This window comes from Bubalus bubalis, chromosome 7 (genome assembly GCF_019923935.1).
Source record: "Bubalus bubalis isolate 160015118507 breed Murrah chromosome 7, NDDB_SH_1, whole genome shotgun sequence".
Classification (NCBI taxonomy): Eukaryota; Metazoa; Chordata; class Mammalia; order Artiodactyla; family Bovidae; genus Bubalus; species Bubalus bubalis.
Window position 1 is genome coordinate 71,117,630 of NC_059163.1, and position 21,502 is coordinate 71,139,131.

General features: G+C 41.7%; 1 long non-coding RNA gene across 1 annotated transcript; it reads left to right on the forward strand.

The window, feature by feature from the left end:
* The first annotated feature begins 9,912 nt into the window (after positions 1 to 9,912).
* On the forward strand, positions 9,913 to 21,092 carry LOC123334563. The gene is made up of 2 exons (XR_006552587.2): positions 9,913 to 9,969; positions 20,722 to 21,092. It is a non-coding gene; the product is annotated as an uncharacterized LOC123334563 (long non-coding RNA).
* Positions 21,093 to 21,502: the final 410 nt, after the last annotated feature.

Sequence of the window (21,502 nt, forward strand, 5' to 3'; positions counted from 1 at the left end):
AAAATACAGGAAGCCTGCTCACTCCCTCTGTGGCCTCCTCTCACCAAGTATTAAGAGTGTATTCTTCAGAGTTCAGCCGGGTCTTGTACACAGGCAGCTTTCAGCACTTAAAAGTGTGTATTGATGAGATTTTTGTGACTTTAAGTGGATGTCAAGTACATGAGACAAGCTACACTTAATTCAAAAAACAAAGGAGGGGAGGGGAGAGCTGCATAATTCTTCTGTTTGTTTTTAATGAAGTTGTAGAAGGCAACGAGCCTTTATTTGATAAACTATTAGTTATCTCTAGGAAAAACCCCTAAGCATAATTTTAAGCGTCATTAATCTTCAGCTTTGAGCACCATTCTTTGATGCTAATAAATAGCTTTGGTGGTGGTGATTTAGTCGCTAAGTTGTGTCCGACTCTTCCGACCCCATGGAGCCTGCTAGGCTCCTCTATCCATGGGATTCTCCAGACAAGGATACTGGAGTGGGTTGCCATTTCCTTCTCCAGGGGATCTTCCCGACCTGAGTCTCCTGCATTGCACGCAGATTCTTTACCAACTGAGCTATGAGGAAAGCCCAATAAATAGCTTTGGCCTCCACAATAAGCTGATACTATCTACATGAAGTCCAAAGTTGAAAGTCAGCGAGCTGGCTTTGTATGCATAATTCCTACAGTGGACCCATCCTAGACTTGGATGAAGATGGTGTGGGGAGCTGTGGGCAAGGGGCTGAGGTGTGAGAGAGACTGGTTTTGTGGTAGACAGAGAAAATGGATGCAGAAGGGGTCAGGAGGATGGTAAATACACATTCTCACTGTCTTATTTCCTCATTATTCAACCACTCTCTCCATTAGAAGTGGGCTTTCCCAGTGGCTCAGTGAAAAAGAATCCACCTGGAATGCAGGAATCGCAGGAGATGTGGTTTTGATCCCTGGGTTGGGAAGATCTGCTGGAGCAGGGCATGGCAACCCACTCCAGTATTCTTGCCTGGAGAATCCCACGGACAGAGAAGCTGGTGGGCTACAGTCCATGGGGTTGCAGAGAGTGGGACATGACTGAATCGACTTAGCACACACACAGCCATTAGAAACCTAGATTCTGTCCCTGCTACATCACTTAAACTGATATGTGCAAATCCCAAGGATTTTTCTTCAACCTTTATGCTTTTTAACACTTTGCAGGAGATGACAGTCTTGGCAAGTCCCATTTTTCATCAAGCCGTCTTCTTTCTTAACTTGCGTGGCACAGGACTGCCTTGGTCCTCCTGCCATCTACATGCCAACTACTTCTCTACCTCGCTTCTCTCACATCCAACACTTCATTCTCCTACCCACCTGCCCACAGACATCCTTGTGTGGCTGGCTTCTCCACTCTCATCTTTAGTGATCTCATCCAGCATTAGGTTTTTGATTCTCTCTTCTGTGCAAATGACTATCGAGTTGTGTCATGTAAACCCAATCTCTTTGTCAAGCTGTACACTAAGATCAACAAGCAGTATAATGGAAAAGCAGGAAACTGGAATTGAAACCAAATGCGATCACAGGTGAAAACTCAAACTGGTTTACAGATGCCACTTGTCATTTTCTGCCTTCTACAGCTTCCCAGTCACTTTAATTCTGTCTTCTTGATTCACCTAATACCTCTACTTTTCTCTTAATTAAATAGGGGGAAATTGTGGTGCCATTTGGTTTTTCCTCTCTTGTTCACCTCATCCGACAAAGCCTCTCAGCCTCTGCTGCTGCTGCTGCTGCTAAGTTGCTTCAGTCGTGTCCGACTCTGTATGACCCTATAGACGGCAGCCCATCAGGCTCCACCGTCCCTGGGATTCTCCAGGCAAGAACACTGGAGTGGGTTGCCATTTCCTTCTCCAATGCATGAAAGTGAAAAGTGAAAGTGAAGTCACTCAGTCGTGTCCGACTCCTAGCTACCCCATGGACTGCAGCCTACCAGGCTCCTCCGTCCATGGGATTTTCTAGGCAAGAGTACTGGAGTGGGGTGCCATTGCCTTCTCCATCTCAGCCTCTAAATACTATTTAATAATACTAATACTAATAGTATTTAGAGGATGCCAGTTTTTGAATCCTTCCCTTCTTTCCAACTCATCCCACCCACCACTAAGCAGAACAGTTGTCTCATGCCCGTCTCCAATCAGAGCACTTGACTCATAGCCTCAGTGAATCTCCTTGTTCACCAAACCCAGTGCAGACGTTTCTACCAGTATCTGAGTTCTTCCACACCATAGGCTTTATATGCCTCTGTGGCTTTTCTCCTTGCCATTCTCCCATTTAATCACTATACCTCAGCCAAAGGAAGTGAAAGTCACTCAGTCATGTCCGACTCTTTGTGATTCTATAGACTGTACAGTCCATGGAATTCTCTAGGCCAGAATACTGGAGTGGGGAGCCGTTCCCTTCTCCAGGGGATCTTCCCAACCCAGGGATCAAACCCAGGTCTCCCGCATTGCAGGCGGATTCTTTATCGGCTGAGCCACCAGGGAAGCCCCAAAATACTGGAGTGGGTAGCCTATCCTTTCTCTAGCAGATCTTCCCAACCCAGGAATCAAACCGGTGTCTCCTGCATTACAGGTGGATTCTTTACCAGCTGAGCTATACATCAGCCAAACTGGACTATTTTGTGTTCTCCAAAAGTTCCTCCAAACTCTTTCAACTCTGGACTTTTGCTCATGCCAATCTCTCCCAACAGAATACCTTTCTGTCTTTACCTTTATTTTGATTTTTCGACAATATTGGTCTGGATCCAGGAAGGAGAATGGAAACTAGGTATTTCAAACACAAGGAATTTTAATACAGGGAATTGGTTGCAAAAATGCTGAAAGTGGTGGAAGAGCAAAAGGTGAGGTGGGAGAAGCTGAAGGAATGAAAGAGAAGCCACAACTAGGAACCCTTGGTCTAAACCCCTCAATCCACACCTGCTACTGTGCTGCTTGTCAGCTCCGGGTTTGCCAAAGGGGTGCTGCCTGGACCAATCTGGAACTGCTGAAATGACGCTGCCTTCGTCTGGGCTGCCACAGTCTGGACCCCCATCCCTGCAGTGACCCCAGCAACCACCTCACTCTCAGATCCAGAGGAGGACTCCTCTCTCTCCTGCCTTTGATTCCCTTCTGGGCCCTGCTCACAAGAGAGTCTAGGAAATATAATTTTCAGGCACTCAAACTTACCTCTCTCGAGCAGAATGGGGCTGTGAGACCATGGGCAATAACTTGACAAGAGCCCTGTGCAAACTCCATGCATTTCCTAAAGGAGTTTTTAATTCCTACCTCCCTGCCCCTTCACCATCCCTAGCTAAAAGAAACACTCCCTCTTCTGAATCTTATCTGCATTGTATTTGTCTCTTTGACTCAATTTAAAGTTTATCTATTGAGAAACCACTTTGTGCCAGGCACCATGCTAGGTGCTGAAGATACAGCTATGAGTAGGACAGCCTGCACTTCGGTTCCCCTGAAGCTCCATGGAATGTAATGTCTCACTGGGGAGACACACCATTAAATCTGCACTTACCATACAATGTGGGCTTTCCTGATAACTCAGTTGTCAAAGAATCCGCATGCAATGCAGGAAACCCCGGTTTGATTCCTGGGTCGGGAAGATCCCCTGGAGAAGGGAAAGGCTACCTAGTCCAGTATTCTGGCCTAGAGAATTTCATGGACTGTACAGTCCATGGGGTCGCAAAGAATCGGGCTCGACTGAGCGACTTTCACTTTCACTATCATACAGTGTAGCTTGATGAGCACTAAGATAGGGAAAGTTCAAGTGTGGGAGCCCACACAAGAATGGGGTTTAAAGCAAACTGGGAGGGTCAGGAGGTCCTTCTAGAGGAAGCCGAAGTCTGAAGCCAAAGAGATAGGGGTCAGGGGAAAAGGCACTTGATAGAAAGAAACTCACGTACAAAGGTCCAGAGGTGAGAAAGGGTGCACTGCGAGCGAAAGAACCAGTGTGTGGGCAGAGTGGAGAATGGGAAAGAGGAGAATGGGGAAAGACGGGGCTGGAGGAGGCAACAAATGTCATTCTCGAGGAAGGCCTGGTAAGCTACATTCTAGAATCTGGATTTTATCTTAAAAGACAATGGGAAACCATTATGGTGGTATTCATTTTAGGAAGTTTGTGTGGAAATAACATGCCTGCAGAAGTTCCGTTATCCATGGCAGATTTTATGGCACAGGCCACCTTTACCAACTGCCCCGTCTAAGATGCTTTATAGACATTTGATTTCTAAAACACTCCTCTTTGCTTGAGATTAAAATCTCACTTTTCCTGCTACCCACTGGATGTTTCCATTTATCTGATATTCTGGAAAAGGCAAAAACAGAGACCCCATATATATGTAGGGACACAAATCAAGTCAGTGTTTGGGAGGGGCTGGGACTTCCCAGAGGGGTTGACTATGAAGGGCACAAGAGAATATTTTATGGTGATGGAAATCGTGTTTCCTGATTGTATGCGTTTGTCAAAACTCACAGAATTGTATTCTCAAGAGGGTGGTTTAACTGCTTGTAAATTATGCTTTAATAAGCTTAACTTAAAAAAATCTTTCCTTCCTACTGACTCTTGCACCTGAATTGCACCCCTAATTTCTCTCTTGTACCCCCTCCTACTTTGGCATGTGTGAAGTCTGGCTACTCATTTCAGCTTAAATCTGTTATTGGGCAGTGTATTGTAAAAATCGGGCTTCCCTGGTGGCTCAAACAGTAAAGAATCCACCTGTAACGTGGGAGACCTGGGTTCAATCCCTGGGTTGGGAAGGTCCCTGGAGAAGGGAATGGCAACCCACTCCAGTATTCTGGCCTAGAGAATTCCCATGGACAGAGGAGCCTGTCAGGCTACAGTCCATGGGGTCGAAAAGAGTCGGACACGGCCGAGAGACTAAGCACAGCACAGCACTGTAAAATCATCACTTGTTTGTCTCTGTGTGTTTGCAACTGCTGTTTGCTCCTGCAGACAGTGGGCAGAGCTTACATACATTGGGGCTGTTTTTCCTGTAGGTCAGTTAGCACTCACTCGTTCTGAGGGAGTCTGTTTTCCAGAGAGTGATTTCAGTTTTGTTGAGCTCTGTGATGGTCTTTGGATTGACTTGTCTCTGATTCATTTGGTGCCCATTCCGGCCCTTTCCCTTAACCTCTTAGCGCATTTGTTCAAACCTCACAATCTGATACTGTGCAGATATGAAATGTTCTAACCAGATAGCATGCAAAACTAAATATTAAACAGGAAGATAAAATGACTCATTATTTCAAATGCAGAAAGTAAAAAGAGGTCCAGGGTTTCTGTCATCTTGCTTTAGAAAAGAAAGAAACTGCAGACTTTGGGAGCATCACAAGGATTTCTTTTCTCCCCTGTTGGACAAGCAGCAGCCTGAAGCCTGGCAGGCGCTGCCTGCTTGCATTTGTGATGCCAAAAGCCTGTGATTCTAAAGGATATCAGGTTTCTAGAAAAAACGGAAGTCTACCTGTGGAAGATCAGGGAGAGATTTCCCACCTGGAGTGAGGCCTGAGGGTAAAAGGGTTATTTTCCTGTCATCATTTGCCAAAAATACAATTTCCTTGAGGTGCATGGAGACAAATCATGGTTTAAAGAATCCAGTTTTATTTTCGTCTTATGCCCTGGAAAAATCAGGCATGTCTAAATCTTTTGGTCTTTTTAAGCTATGTCTTTTATTTATCTTATTTTTTAATTGAAGTGTAATTGATGTACCATGTTATATTGGTTTCAGGTGTCCAATGTGATGGTTCAATATTTTTATAGATTCTACTTTATTTAAAGTTTTAATAAAATATTAGCTATATTCTCTGAGCCATATAATATATCCTTGTAGCTTCTTTATTTTATGCACAGTAATTTGTACCTTTTAATCCCCTGCCGCTATCTTGTTCCTCCCCTCTTCCCACTCCTCCCCAGTAACCAGTAGTTTGTTTTCTATATTTGGAAGTCCGTTTCTATTCTGTTATATTCATTCATTTGTTTTGTGTTTTAGATTCCACACATAAGTGATATCATGTACACCAACATGTATGACTTCTTTCACTTAGCAAAATAATTTCCAAGTCCTTCTGCATTGTTGCAAATGGCAAAATTTCATTCTTTTTTCTGATTGTGTGTGTATGTATGTATATCTTCTTTATCCATTAATCTCTTACAGCTCCTTTTAGTTTTTTGAAGAACTTCCATACTGTTTTGCACAGAGGTTGCACCAATTTACATTCCTACACAAACAGTGAATGAGGGTTCCCTTTTCTCCACATCCTCATCAACATTTGTTATCTGAGCTCTTTTTGATAACAGCCATGAGGCATGTCATAAGGCATGAGGTGATATCTCATTGTGGTTTTGATATGCATTTCTCTGATAGTTAATGATGTTCAGCATCTTTTCATGTGCCTGGACTTCCCATGTGGGCTAGTGGTAAAGCCAGTGCAGGAGACGCAAGAGATACTAGTTTGATCCCTGGGTCAGAAAGATCCCCTGGATAAGGAAATGGCAATCCACTCCAGTATTCATGCTTGGGAAATCCCATGGACTTAGGAGCTTGGTGGGCTACAGTCCACAGGGTCGCAAAGAGTCAGACACAACTGAAGTGACTTAGCATGTACGCATGCGTGAATTGTTTATATATTTTGGATATTAACCCCTTATTGATCATATCATTTGCAAATATTTCCCCCTACTCAGTAGGTTGTCTTTTCGTTTTGTTGATGGTGGCATGTGGAGTGATGGATTTTAATTGTCTGATGTTTAATGTAATGCATGGCTTGCCTGACTTGCAGAATAACTTGTGAAATTACTTTCATTCCAATGCAACAATCAATATAATAATATAATCAGACATTTCATTTTTTGCAAAAGAGCTTGACATTGGTATATATCATAAACCTGGCAAATATGTAAGTCTTATCATTTTTATTCAATCGCATCTTTAAATCTTTAAGATAGGGATCAGCAAACTGCTGCTCTGGACCAGCTCTGGTCCACCACTTGTTTTTGTAAGTAAAGTTTTATTGAAACATCACCACTTCCATTTGTTCACATGTTGTCTATGGCTGCTTTCCACAAAGCAGCACAATTGAGTAGCACAAAGCAGCAGAGACCACAAGGCCCCCAAAAAAGAATTTACTCCTGACTCTTTACAGAAATTTGACCACCTCTGTTCTTAGAAATAACATTTTCCAGAGTCAGGTTCAGAATCCTCCTTAGTCCTATACTCAGGCCTTACTTTTGAAGTGAAGAATGAAAAGGTCACATCTGTGTTGTGATCAACTCTCCCAAGAATGCAGATATTTTGTTTTGAATAAAGAATGAGAGCAAAGCTAATAAAATCATTGTTTGTTTTTCTAGAAAATATCTTAGGCAAAGTTTCCAGTTGGCCTTCTTTATGACATATAAAATTTATGATTGTCTTTTCATTTATGTGTTTTCCAGAACATTCAATAGTAAATAACTTAAAACATCTTACCAGAAAAAGCCATCATTCTTAAACTTTTGGGGGGTTACTGATACTTTTGGGAACCAGCAAAGACCTAAAGTGCCTCTCTTCGGGGCTAAAAATGGGCAAATGCATACAGACTCTGTGTTTAACCTCAAGAACTTACAGAGGTCTGAAGTCTACCTGTACAGTCCAGGTAAATTATTCCTTTACTGATCAATGAGTCTCAACAGGCAGAACTCCAGGCATAAGCCAGTTTGAGGAGGGGTATGTGAAGGCTCTTGGGCAGTCCCAACATTAATGGAAAATCACACCTCATAGGCAGTCATTTTGTTTTATAAAACTAAAACCTTAAAGTGTTTTTAAGCTGCAGATACTAGAATCTGAATGCTTGTACTATGTGATCTGAGGTACAAACAAAAACCTTTGTGAGCCCCTGAATTGCAGAAGCAGCAGTTTGGTGGTTAGGGAATCCCCAGTAACAGAAGGCAACTGCAGAAGTCAGAGGTGAAAACATCCCAGAAATATGCAAACACTGCACAGTTCTGAGAGTTGCACATGGGCCCCATGCTTAACTGCAAAGACCTATCTCTCTCTTATCTCTTTCAGTTTTGTCTACCCATTAGCATACCGGGGAAGTCAGGTTGGCAGAAACATCTAAGCAGACGTAGGATGTCACATACACTTAAAGAAATCAGAATAACTGGATGATAACCCACCAAGTTAAAGATGGGAGACGGAAACCCTCCCGTGAAGTCTCCACTGACATGAGACCCACACTGCTCAGGAGACCTGGTCAAACACAGGGTGTTCACCATTTGCATATAGGCTTTGTTTATTCACAGAGGGAACAGAGCAGGTGATTTGCAAGTACCTGTAAAGTTGAGTAACTAGTTATGTGATCTTCCCCATTGAATATGTGAAATTGAGTGCTCTTATGATAGGGTCTACTTCTTACAGAAATCTCTTTTCTGGATGGTGGACACCTGAGGTTGGGAAGCTGTAACTTCCTTGAGATGGAACGACCCACATCTTTGAGTCCCTATTTCCTGAGTCCAGCTCCCAGATGGTTCCTGTAAGGTTTTATGAGTGTGGTAGGGGTGCAGAAGGAGCCTGGTTGGCTGCCGTCTGTGGGGTCGCACAGAGTCGGACACAACTGAAGTGACGCAGCCCCAGCAGCAGCAGCAACAGCAGCAGCAGCTATAGCCATCCATAGAGACCTATTATACTGTGTCAGGTTACATTGTTCGCTAGAGTAATTCCGGGAGAGTGAAACCTCACCAACTGGGTAGCTAGCTACGCTGTTAGTCCACAGGCATCTCAAAATGCTCAGGTTTTAGTCCCAATGAAGAAAAAAATCAACAAACAAGAAACACACCTGCAGCCAATAAACTTGCTCCTTGAGTGCTTGTTGATCATTGCTTAGCCTCGACACATTTTCTGGTAAACCATAATTGTTTCTACAGGTATGTGATCAGTTTATCCTTTTTTTCTGTGTGAAAGGGAAGAACTTGGGGTGCTCCCCATCTGCAAGTTGCAACATCCTTTCCCCTCTACCACTCCCTCTTTCCTTCCTCTCCCCCTCTCTCCTGAACTAAGAATTAAAGAAAGTGGGGGTTGACTTGAGCTCCAAGGTTGGAGGTTGCTGAGTTGCCTCAGGCAAATCCTTTAACCCTGTTGGATTTGTTTCTTCAGCTATAAAAAGAGAGCTTAGGAGGAGATGGTTTCTAAATTCCCTCCTATTATAGCTCTGAAATGTGATTTTGTGATTGTTTTGGAATACCTTGGGACAGTCAAAGAAATCTTTGACTCCCATAGTGGGAACAAAGTCTCTCAGAAAGAACATGGCCTGTGTATTATTTAAACAACTGAATCGCAGTAAGGTTTTTCCCATTAAGGCATTTGGTGCAGGCAAGCATTTTATAATAAACTTCCCATGAGCTCATTTAAAGCTCCATTAAAAAGCAAACTTTTTTTTTTTTTAAGTGAGCTCCTTCTAATTACCTGCTATTAGAGCTTCATGTTTGCTTCCAATCTTGAATTCTGGGCATCTCTGGACGCCCAGGCAAACGTTGCTCTCAAGAAAGGTAATTAGTTTGATAAACATTGTAGATACAATGACTAAAGTGTATTAACTAAATGGATTTGTTCTAATCTCCCTTCCTGAGCTCTTCCCACTCTCCTGCATCACAGTCTCTATCATTTAAAACAGTAATATAAAAGCTAATATTTACTCAGTGCCTGCTAATTGCCAAACACTGTTCTAAGGGCTAACACTAAATACAGCACTTACAATATTCTAAGTATTTTACATTTGTTAATTTAGCAAACTCTCCCTACAATCCTATGACGTGACAGTTGCTCAGTTTTATCTGACTCGTTGTGTCCCCATGGCCTATACAGTCCATGGAATGCTCTAGACCAGAATACTGGAGTAGGTAACCTTTTCCTTCTCCAGGGGATCTTCCCAACCCATGGATGGAACCCAGGTCTCCCGCATTGCAGGTGGATTCTTTGCCAGTTGAGCCACAAGGGAAGCCCATCCTATGAGGTACATACTTTTATTATTCATATTTAACAACAAGGAAATTGAAGCACAGAGAGCTTCAGTAACTTGTCACACAGCTAATAAGCGGCAAAAGCCGAATTTGAAGGTGGTAGGACTCCAGAGCTCAGACTCTTAACTACTTTAGCACAGTGTATTGTACTTGGGCATGCATGAATTTGGGAAGCAATGCTTTATAATAGAAGTTTTAAAAATGTCATTTCATCTAGTATTTTATCATCCAAGCAAAGGCTAATCTAGAGATAATTTGGAATGACAAAGTGGTTCCTATTAAATCATCTTTCAGTATAAAAGCAACAACTCCAAGATTGTATGAAACAGGCAAAGATGTTTCAGTACTTTCTTTTTGTTTCTAATCCTACTGTGAATTTCTGAAAAAACAAAACAAAACAAAAATCTACCAGAAAGAGTCTACTTTCAACCGAGCTAGGGTTCACAGGTCAGGTTCCTTCCATTTAAGGCAGTTGAAGCTACAGTCTTGGAGGCCGAAGTTTATTTCCCCAGGTGATGAACATTATGTCTCCCCCAGAAGTAATAAAATAATAGGTATCCTTTGTGTTTACACATATAGCCCATGGATCCTTTGCTGAGCTCATTTTAGAGAGCAGGAAACAGAGGCTCAGGGACTTGGTATCTCTCCTGGGACCACACACAAATGAGTAAGATGTTGGGGAGTTTCCATCTTACCCTTTAAACTCACAGTCAGCAAAGCTTCTGCCATACTAGTTCTTGGAGGAGCGGGTGCAAAGTTCTTTGTTTTACAAATCTTCAGATGTGGATTTGTCAGATGGCCTCTGTCCATCTCAAAGCCCAGTGAAGTGGTCCCTTCCTCAAAACACATTTGCTTGGATTTAGGGCTGGATAGGTGTGTGCCAGCCTAATGTTTTTGACGCAGATGATGGGTTTAGTGAATAAGATGAGAGATCATTTAAATAGTAATACATTTAAAGCTGAGTATTTTAATCAAGTAAAATGGAAAATAAACTGTGTTCGATTTTTGTATTTATCATGTATTATGATGGAATTTGTGATGAGGAGTAAAAGAAAGGTTATGGAACAGTAAGCCCCATTGGTTCACCACAGTGATCATGGAAAGGTCAAGCCATCCTGGTTAAAGTTAAAAATTAGTTACCTTTCCCCATGATACGACTGAATAAGCACATTAACAGTTTATAAAAGAGGTTGTGAAACTTCCTAAGGGGGAAAAAATATTATGTAATCGGTTTTGCAGAGAGACTTGCCTGACCCCACCTCTCAGTAGGGGGTTGAACTGACTGGGAGGTTCATTCCTATTTCAAAACTATTATTATTTTTCTGGAAGAGCTTATCTTTTATTGCTAATAACACTTCACTCTCAACTATTCTGCTCTCTCCCCTCAATCTACGTCACCAATCACACCCTGAACCAATATAAACATCTACCCAACATTGGAGCACTAATCTTTATTAAGTAAAAGCAGTGCCGTCTTTTCTGACTACCAACACGGTTATAAACTGAAATGTTATAAGGCCAAGCTTTCCTGGACTTTGTGGTTAGAGGACTTGAATATCTAGCTGAACCCAATCTGACAAAATGCACACAGATGTCAATTACAACAATGATTCCCAAACATATATTGAAAAGCCACAAGAAGTCTGTTAAGAATTTAAAACATGGAAGTAGGGGAGAGGAAGGTGGGACAAACTGAGAAAGAAGTATTGACATATATACACTACCATGTGTAAAACAGACAGCTAGTGGGAATCTGCTATAAAGCACAGGGAGCTCAGCTTTGTGCTCTGTGATGATCTAGAAGGGCTGGATGGGGGCGTGGGAGGCAGGATCAACGGGGAGGGGATATGTGTATACATATAGTTGATTCAATTTGTTGTACAGCAGAAACTTTCACAACGTTGTAAAGCAATTATACTCCAATATTTAAAAGTTTAAATTTTTTTAAAAAATTAGAAAGAATGTAAAACATCGTTAATAGTGTTTTCCATTCTTATATTTTTCTCTACAAAATGTTCACTATAACCAAATGATATATATATATATATATATATATATATATATATATTCATTTCAGTTCAGTTCAGTCGCTCAGTCGTGTCCAACTCTTTGCGACCCCATGAATCACAGCATGCCAGGCCTCCCTGTCCGTCACCAACTCCCGGAGTTCACCCAAACTCCTGTGCATCGAGTCGGTGATGCCATCCAGCCATCTCATCCTCTGTCATTCCCTTCTCCTCCTGCCCCCAATTCCTCCCAGGATCAGGGTCTTTTCCAATGAGTCAACTCTTCACATGAAGTGGCCAAAGTATAGGAGTTTCAGCCTCAGCATCAGTCCTTCCAATGAACACCCAGGACTGATCTCCTTTAGGATGGACTGGTTGGATCTCCTTGCAGTCCAAAGGACTTGCAAGAGTCTTCTCCAGCACCACAGTTCAAAAGCATAATTTCTTTGGCGCTCAGCTTTTTTCACAGTCCAACTCTCACATCCATACATGACCACTGGAAAAACCATAGCCTTGACTAGATGGACCTTTGTTGGTAAAGTAATGTCTCTGCTTTTCAATATGCTATCTAGGTTGGTCATAACTTTCCTTCCAAGGAGTAAGCATCTTTTAATTTCATGGCTGCAGTCACCATCTGCAGTGATTTGGGAGCCCAAAAAAATAAAGTCTGACACTGTTTCCACTGTTTCCCCATCTATTTGCCATGAAGGGATGGGACCAGATGCCATGATCTTGCTTTTTGGAATGTTGAGCTTTAGACCAACCTCTTCACTCTCCTTTTTCACTTTCATCAAGAGGCTTTTGAGTTCCTCTTCACTTTCTGCCATAAGGGTGGTGTCATCTGCATATCTGAGGTTATTGATATTTCTCGCTACAATCTTGGTTCCAGCTTGTGCTTCTTCCAGCCCAGCGTTTCTCATGATGTACTCTGCATAGAAGTTAAACAAGCAGGGTGACAATATACAGCCTTGACGTAGTCCTTTTCCTATTTGGAACCAGTCTGTTGTTCCATGTCCAGTTCTAACTGTTGCTTCCTGACCTGCATACAGGTTTCTGAAGAGGCAGGTCAGGTGGTCTGGTATTTCCATCTCTTTCAGAATTTTCCACAGTTTATAATGATCCACACAGTCAAAGGCTTTGGCATAGTCAATAAAGCAGAAATAGATGTTTTTCTGGAACTCTCTTGCTTTTTTGATGACCCAGCGGATGTTTGCAATTTTGACCTCTGATTCCTCTGCCTTTTCTAAAACCAGCTTGAACATCTGGAAGTTCACGGTTCACATATTGCTGAAGCCTGGCTTGGAGAATTTTGAGCATTACTTTACTAGCATGTGAGATGAGTGCAACTGTGCGGTAGTTTGAGCACTCTTTGGCATTGACTTTCTTTGGGATTGGTACGAAAACTGACCTTTTCCAGTCCTGTGGCCACTGCTGAGTTTTCCAAATTTGCTAGCATATTGAGGGCAGCACTTTCACAGCATCATATTTCAGGATTTGAAATAGCTCAACCGGAATTCCATCACCTCCACTCGCTTTGTTCATAGTGATGCTTTCTAAGGCCCACTTGACTTCACATTCCAGGATGTCTGGCTCTAGGTGAGTGATATATATTATATATTGCTGCTGCTAAGTCACTTCAGTCGTGTCCGACTCTGCACGACCCCATAGACGGCAGCCCACCAGGCTCCCCTGTCCCTGGGATTCTCCAGGCAAGAACATGGAGTGGATTGCCATTTCCTTCTCCAATGCATGAAAGTGAAAAGCGAAAGTGAAGTCGCTCAGTCGTGTCCGACTCCCAGAGACCCCATGGACTGCAGCCCACCAGGCTCCTCCATCCATGGGATTCTCCAGGCAAGAGTACTGGAGTGGGGTGCCATTGCCTTCTCCTATATTATATAGTACATATATATATATATATATATATATGTATTAGGTATATGTATATATATGTATTACAGCTTTATATATATAGCTATATATTATATATATATTAGCTTTAAACAGTTTAAAAATTTCCTGCCTTTTGTGATACTTGGCATCATTAAATATGTATTAGGTTGCTGGGTAAAAATGCTCTAATGCTAGATTTAAGTGATAGGAAGACAGAATGTGAAGTTTTACCTGCAAGTGGAAATTAAATTACACTTCTATGTAATTTAAAAGTACTGCTTTTCAAATTAAAAAAAAATTTAAATGTGAACCACCTGTCCTCTATATTCTCCCAGAGGTAATGTAGATGAATTTTAGTCCCAGTTCCACATGTTAATAAAGAGATTTTGGCTAAGTTAGTTAACCCCTCTGCACCTTAGTTCATTTATAAAATGAATATAACAAAAGAAATTGATTCAGAAAGTTGATGAAGATAAAGTTGGATGGTTTTTCTTTTGTATCACAGTAAACATTCAATATAGTTTAGCTATAATTATATTTCAGTACTAATGGTTAATACTTATTGAGGGCTTAACTTGTTTCAGGAGGTTTTGTTACAAGTACTTTACTCACTTTACCTTAATGATATAATAATCCTAAGAAGTAGGTACTATCATTCTTAAGATATGGGAAATGAGGCACAGAGATTTGGAACAATGTTTCCAATGTCACACAACTGCTGTCATAGGGCTGGGATTTGAATCCAGAAAGTCTGGCTCCAAATTCCTTTTACACAAGTAGTGTGCCTAGACGATAGTGCTTCTCAAGTCATTGTACTTAACTCATGGCAGGTCAGTAATGCAGAAAATTGTCAGAAAAAAATTGAAGCCATGGGCAATGGGTATTTCCAACCAAAATGCATCCATTAGAGCCTGGAGGGTTTTTTGTTTTGTTTTCACCTCCAGAAAAATAACTAAAATAACTGAATAATGAGGTATTCCCTTATCTATCCAGTTCCTCCTGAAAAAAAAAGTAAAGGAATTCCAAATTTTGTGTTTCAAAGAGGCACGTCAAGAAAAATCAGTACATGGACTTATTTACAAAACAGAAACAGACTCACAGACTTAGAGAATGAATTAATTGCTGCCAAGGGGGAAGAGTAAAGAGGGGGTTGGGAGGGATACTTAGGGAGTTTCGGATTGACATGTACACACTGCTGTATTTAAAATGGGTTATCAACAAGGACCTACTGTACAGCACACGGAACCCTGCTCAATATCATGTAACAATATAAACGGGAAAAAGAATTTGAAAAACAATAGATACATGTATATGTTTAACTAACTGAATCACTTTGCTATATACCTGAAACTAACACAACATTGTTAATCAACTATACTCCAATAGAAAATAAAAAGTTAAGGAAATATCAATGCAATTAGCCAGCCAACTATGAAGAATATGTTCATCTTGATAGTAATGAGGTAATAGTAACATGCAGTGTGTGCAATCATGGGGAGGAGCCGCAGAGGAACAGGGTTAAGTAACCTTCCGCAGGGCGATTTGATCAAGACCTTCACCAAGCATGCCCTCTACCCGGTAATTCCACTTCTAGGAGTTAATTCTGTACAACTGTGTCTATTTAAGCATTATATATAATAAAAACTTGGGAGCAACCTCATGAGAAATTTATTATGCATACGGCAGTGGAATTTTTTCTAAGGAAATGGACATGGATGTGTGCAAAGATTTACCAACATAGATGTTTATGTTAGTAAATAGTAAATAACAGGAAAAAGAAAGAGAAAGAAGGAAAAGAAGAAAGAAAATTACTTCAGTTGTTACAAAGGAAGAATTAAAGAAATTATACTGCACCTGCATAATTTGGAAATTATATTATAGAATTCCATAAATATGCATATGAAAAAGACTCAAAGAGCATATATGAAGAGGTTAGCAGACATTACAGAGTTGTAGTATGAAAAGTGCTTTATTTTCTGTGCTTTTTCTTTTCTTTTCCAGATTTTCTGCATTAATCATGTATTACTTTTGTACTAGGGGAAAAGAAGAATATTATAATAAATAAAAATATTTTAGTGTGAAAAAAAATCATGTCTATATAATCAATATTCTAAATTTGAGTGACAGAAAACCCAGATCAAACTGTTGTTAACAAGAAAGAAGTTCTTGCTGAACATGCCTCAGGCATGGTTGGACTAGGCCCCAGACAATAAATGTTAGGACTTGGTCCTTCTCTTACCATCTCTTTATATCTTTTTCTTCTTTTCTTTCTATTGCTTCATTTTCGGGAATATTCTCTCCATGTAGTGGCACACATGTCCCCTCCTCCCTCGGCATACCCAACAATTGCCTTTTTAATAAGACCTGAAACTCCTGGATCTTATTTTCATTGGCCATCCAGGAATAGCGCACCCATCTGTGATCCTATCAAATAGCCCTGTGAGCTGGAATGCCATTTTATGCCTGGGTCACAGGTTCTCTACGGGAGCCAGGATGTGGGGTTAGCTAGGATGGCTGGAGTGAGAGTTTGGGAAACAAGAAACAATGGGGTTCCATGTGAAAAAAGAGGAGTGGAGTATGTTGGTGAGGTAAAAGTCGCAAATGCAAAGAAACAAAGACGCAGTCACCACAAAATTGCAGTTTCTTCAGAGGCTGGCTGGGCATGGCTAGGAGTAGCTTTAGCAGCCTTGAACCATTTAGATTTCTTGTGGTTGCAAGTGACAGAGAATTCAATTAGATGTGGCTTATTGTTTTACACAACTGAAAAATCCAGAGCTAGGGCTGGTTTCACTGAGGCTAAGCCACCCAAGGATCTGGCTCTTTCAGTCTCTCCAGTGGTGACAGTTTCAGCTCCAGATTCCACACCAAAGCCGCCTGCAGCTCTGGGCTCTCTCCCCAGGATTGAAGTTTCTCATCCTCACACCAACCACACCAGGTGTGATCCCGGGACAGAGAAACTCTTTTAATATTCTACATAAGTCCTGTGATTGTCATCTGTCTCCCTGGCCCATATGGGAGGAGTCTGAGAAGGACTGGTATTAATTCTTTAAATATTTGGTAGAATTCAGCAACAAAGCCATCTGCTCCTGGACTTTTCTTGTTGGAGGTTTTTGACTATTGATTCAAACTCTTTACTAGTAATCAATCTGTTCAGATATTCTCTTTATTCAGGATTCAGCTTTGGTAGGTTGTATAGGGCTTCCCAAGTGTCTCAGTGGTAAAGAATTTTCCTGCCAATGCAGGAGATGCAAGAGACGTGAGTTTAATCCCTGGGTCCAGAAGATCTCCTGGATCTTCCTGGAGTAGGAAATGGCAACCCACTCCAGTATTTTTGCCTGGATAATCTCATAGACAGATGAGCCTGGCAGGCTATAGTCCATGGGGTAGCAAAGAGCTGGACACGACTAAGTGACTAAGCCTGCACACACCCGTGCTTTTAGGAATTTATTCATTTCTTCTCAGTTGTCCAGTTTGTTGACGTGTGATTATTCCCAGTGATCTCTTATAATCCTTTGCATTTCTGTGGTATTACTCTTAATGTCTCCTCTTTCACTTCTAATTTTGCTTATTGAGCCCTCCCTCTTTTATTCTGGGTAACTCCAGTTAAAGTTTTGTCTATTTTATTTACCTTCTCAACAAAACAGCTCTTACGTTCACTAATATAGCCTATTGTCATTTTTTTCTACTAACTTGGACTTAGTTTGTTCTCATTTTTTATAGTTCCTTGAGGTATAAACTTAGGCTGCTTTTTTGAACTTTCTCTTTTCTTAATATCAGTGTTTATCGCCATGAATCATTGACCTAAATTGAATCATGAACTCATCCCTGACCAACCCATATGGCTTGAGGAGTAGGATACATTGATTGGTTTCAGCCAGTTATAGTTCATTCCTGGAGCCAGGGCTGGGGTCAATCCCAACTAGACCACCAGTGAAGGTGGAATATGTGTATCCTCAAAGAATATCAACATGGAGAAAGGAAGACTCCATGCTGGAGGGGTGGGTAGCAAATGTCCACAAAAATTCTTTAGGAGTCTGATGTGTTTAAACACTGTGTAGTTTTCTAGAGAGTGTTTCTGAATAGGAAATATTTGTTAACTGTATCTATCATATTTTAACACATATATATGGAACCTAGAAAAATAGTACTGATGAGTCTATTTGCAGGGCAGGAATAGAGACGAAGACATAGAGACCAGACTTGTGGATACAGGAGGAAAGAGAGGGTGGGACGAATTGAGAGAGAAGATTGACATATACATATATACACTACCATGTGTAAAGTAGCTAGCTGGTGGGAAGGGGCTGTATATCACAGGGAGCTCAGCCTGGTTCTCTGTGATGTGGGATGGAGGTGTGCGATGGAGGGGTGGAAGGAAGACTCAAGAGAGAGGGGATACGTGTATATGTATAGCTGATTCATGTTGTTGTGCAGCAGAAACTAACACAACATAGTAAAGCAACTATGTGTGCATTTGTGTGAAAGTTGCTCAGTTGTGTTCAACTCTTTGTGAGCCCATGGACTGCCGGAATTCTCCAGGCCAGAATACTGGAGTGAGTAGCTGTTCCCTTTTCCAAGGGATCTTCCCAACTCAGGGATCGAACCAATGTCACCCTCATTGCAAGTGGATTTACTGTCTGAGCCACCAGGGAAGCCCCAAAGCAACTATCAGTCAGTTCAGTTCAGTTGCTCAGTCATGTCCGACTCTTTGCGACCCCATGAATCACACCATGCCAGGCCTCCCTGTCCATCACCAACTCCCCGAGTTTACTCAGACTCACGTCCATCGAGTCAGTGATGCCATCCAGCCATCTCATCCTCTGTCGTCCCCTTCTCCTCCCGCCCCCAATCCCTCCCAGCATCAGAGTCTTTTCCAATGAGTCAACTCTTCGCATGAGGTGGTCAAAGTACTGGAGTTTCAGCTTTAGCATCATTCCTTCCAAAGAAATCCCAGGGCTGATCTCCTTCAGAATGGACTGGTTGGATCTCCTTGCAGTCCAAGGGACTCTCAAGAGTCTTCTCCAACACCACAGTTCAAAAGCATCAATTCTTCAGCTCTTAGCTTTCTTCACAGTCCAACTCTCACATCCACACATGACCACTGGAAAAACCATAGCCTTGACTAGACGGACCTTTACTCCAATTTAAAAAAATAAATTGGAAAAACTGTATCTTGCTTGCAACTTTGTTGCAGAATACTGCTTACCTACGTGTCTAAGTGAAAAAGCATACATGGATCTCAAGTCTTCAACCATATCTCCATTTTAAACCTTTTAAACATACCTGCTGTTTACCAAGAGAGGTAAACTACCTTCCACAGCCACAGGCAGTCAGCCTCTCTCCTCTTGGGTTGTAATAACCTAAAAAACATTGTATTATTTTTTAATACATATTTTCATGAAGCTTTGTTTAGGGAAACATATGGGAGGATGAGATGTTTAGATAGTATCACAGGCTCAATGGTCCTCTGAGCAAAACTAAGATCATGGCATCTGGTCCCATTACTTCATGGCAAATAGATGGGGAAACAGTGGAAACAGTGGCAGGCTTTATTTTGGGAGGTTCCAAAATCACTCCAGTTGGTGACTGCAGCCATGAAATTAAAAGATGCTTGCTCCTTGGAAGAAAAGTTATGACCAAACTAGACAGCATGTTAAAAAGCAGAGACATTACTTTGCCGACAAAGGTCTGACTAGTCAAAGCTATGGTTTTTCCAGTAGTCATGTATGAATGTGAGAGTTGGACTATAAAGAAAGCTGAGCACAGAAGAATTGATGCTTTTGAACTGTGGTATTGGAGAAGACTCTTGAGAGTCCTTTGGACTGCAATGAGATCCAACCAGTCCATCCTAAAGGAAATCAGTCCTGAATAGTCACTGGAAGGACTGATGCTGAAGCTGAAACTCCAATACTTTGGCCACCTATGTGAAGAACTGACTCATTGGAAAAGACCCTGATGCTGGGAAAGATTGAAGGCAGGAGGAGAAGGGGACGACAGACGATGAGATGGTTGGATGGCATCACCGACTGAATGGACATGAGTTGAGTAAACTCCGGGAGTTGGTGATGGACAGGGAGGCCTGGCATGCTGCAGTCCATGGGGTTGCAGAGTTGGACACGACTGAGAGACTGAACTGAACTGAACAGACTCAATGGACATGAATGTGAGCAAACTTCAGGTGATAGTGAAGGACAGGGAAGCCTGGCATGCTGAAGTCCATGGGGTCACAAAGAGTCAGACAAGACTGAGCAACTGAACAACAACATGGGGTTTTGAAATGTCAGCATTTTGGGAGGAAAGTAGGAAGTATAAAGAGTATTGTGCTCCTGTCTCTTTTATTTATGGAGTAAGTTTAAAGTCATGCAGCATTAGCAAGAAAAACAAACAAAATGGTCCACGCTTACTTTAGATGACATCTGTCCCCTAGGACAGTCACTAGTTTTGGGTTTGAGAAGGTTTTCAGTGGATGGCACAGGCTAGGAATAAGATGTTTTCTTTTCAGCTCCAGAAGGAAGTTTGCACGGATCCTTTCAGAGTCAGGCTCTTCTGTGATAAATAAATGTGCCTCTGCCAGAGAAGGCAACAGGAAAACCTCAACCACTGACAGCTTAACACTGGGCAAAAAATTCACCCAGACTAATGTCATTGCAGATGAGGGACAGTTTTGAAAGTTACATGATTAAAAATGCCCTGCACAGACAACAGCCCAGCTTGGCAGATGATCTGACTAACAGATCTGTTGCCCCAGGTGGCAACTGCTGCAGAAAAATCCCCATCTTGTTTCACATGAGTCAACAGAATTCTGCAGAAGTGTCATAAAATGTAAGTGAAAGTATTTTCCTTTGCCAGAGCCCAGGAGGTGATGGAGACAAGGGTCAGGAGGGAAGTGGTCTGCCTGGCCACCAGAGGTCTGCCACACATCAAGAATGGGTGCCCAGCTTGTGCATAACAGCAGTCTGGGAGGAAGACTCCTAGCCCAACGACAACGAGCTCAGCCACGGCCACTGGCTCTTCACCATGCTCACAGAACGTCTCCCACCAGCCAAGGACTCACATTATCAGGCAATAAAGCGACACTTCAATTTTCGCCATGACTATTTTACCTGTTGGATTTTCTAGGTCCAAGACCTGGGTGCAATGAGATTCCAGGAGTATGTAAACCTGGCTGAGTCCCCAGTGAAAATGATTATCTGTTCTCATATTATAAAACCTGAATCCAAGGCTTACATAAATGCCCACATAGTATAGCATTATCCCCATCTCATTAACTGTTGAACTGATTATTCAGGAAAATTTCATGACATTTGGAGACCATTTGAAGGTTAGACTTGACTTCACTTCTAGAGAATTCCTAAGTGCATAACTGCTGAAAGTCAGAGCCAATTGTAAATTAACAGTGTCACTCGCTGCCAAATGATTTCAGAAGCAAAATTATAATAGTTCTTTTTAAAAAATTTAACCCAAAATTATGTTTAATGTGGAAGGTAGGTATCTAAGTAGATTTTCTAAGATGTAAGAATTTTCTAAGATGTGGGATCTTTAAGAGAAAGGGTAGCTAGGACTTGAAGACCTTTCAAACAGTCTGAAGCTTCTGAGTATTTAGTCACATGCATGCTTAAGTCCAAAGGTC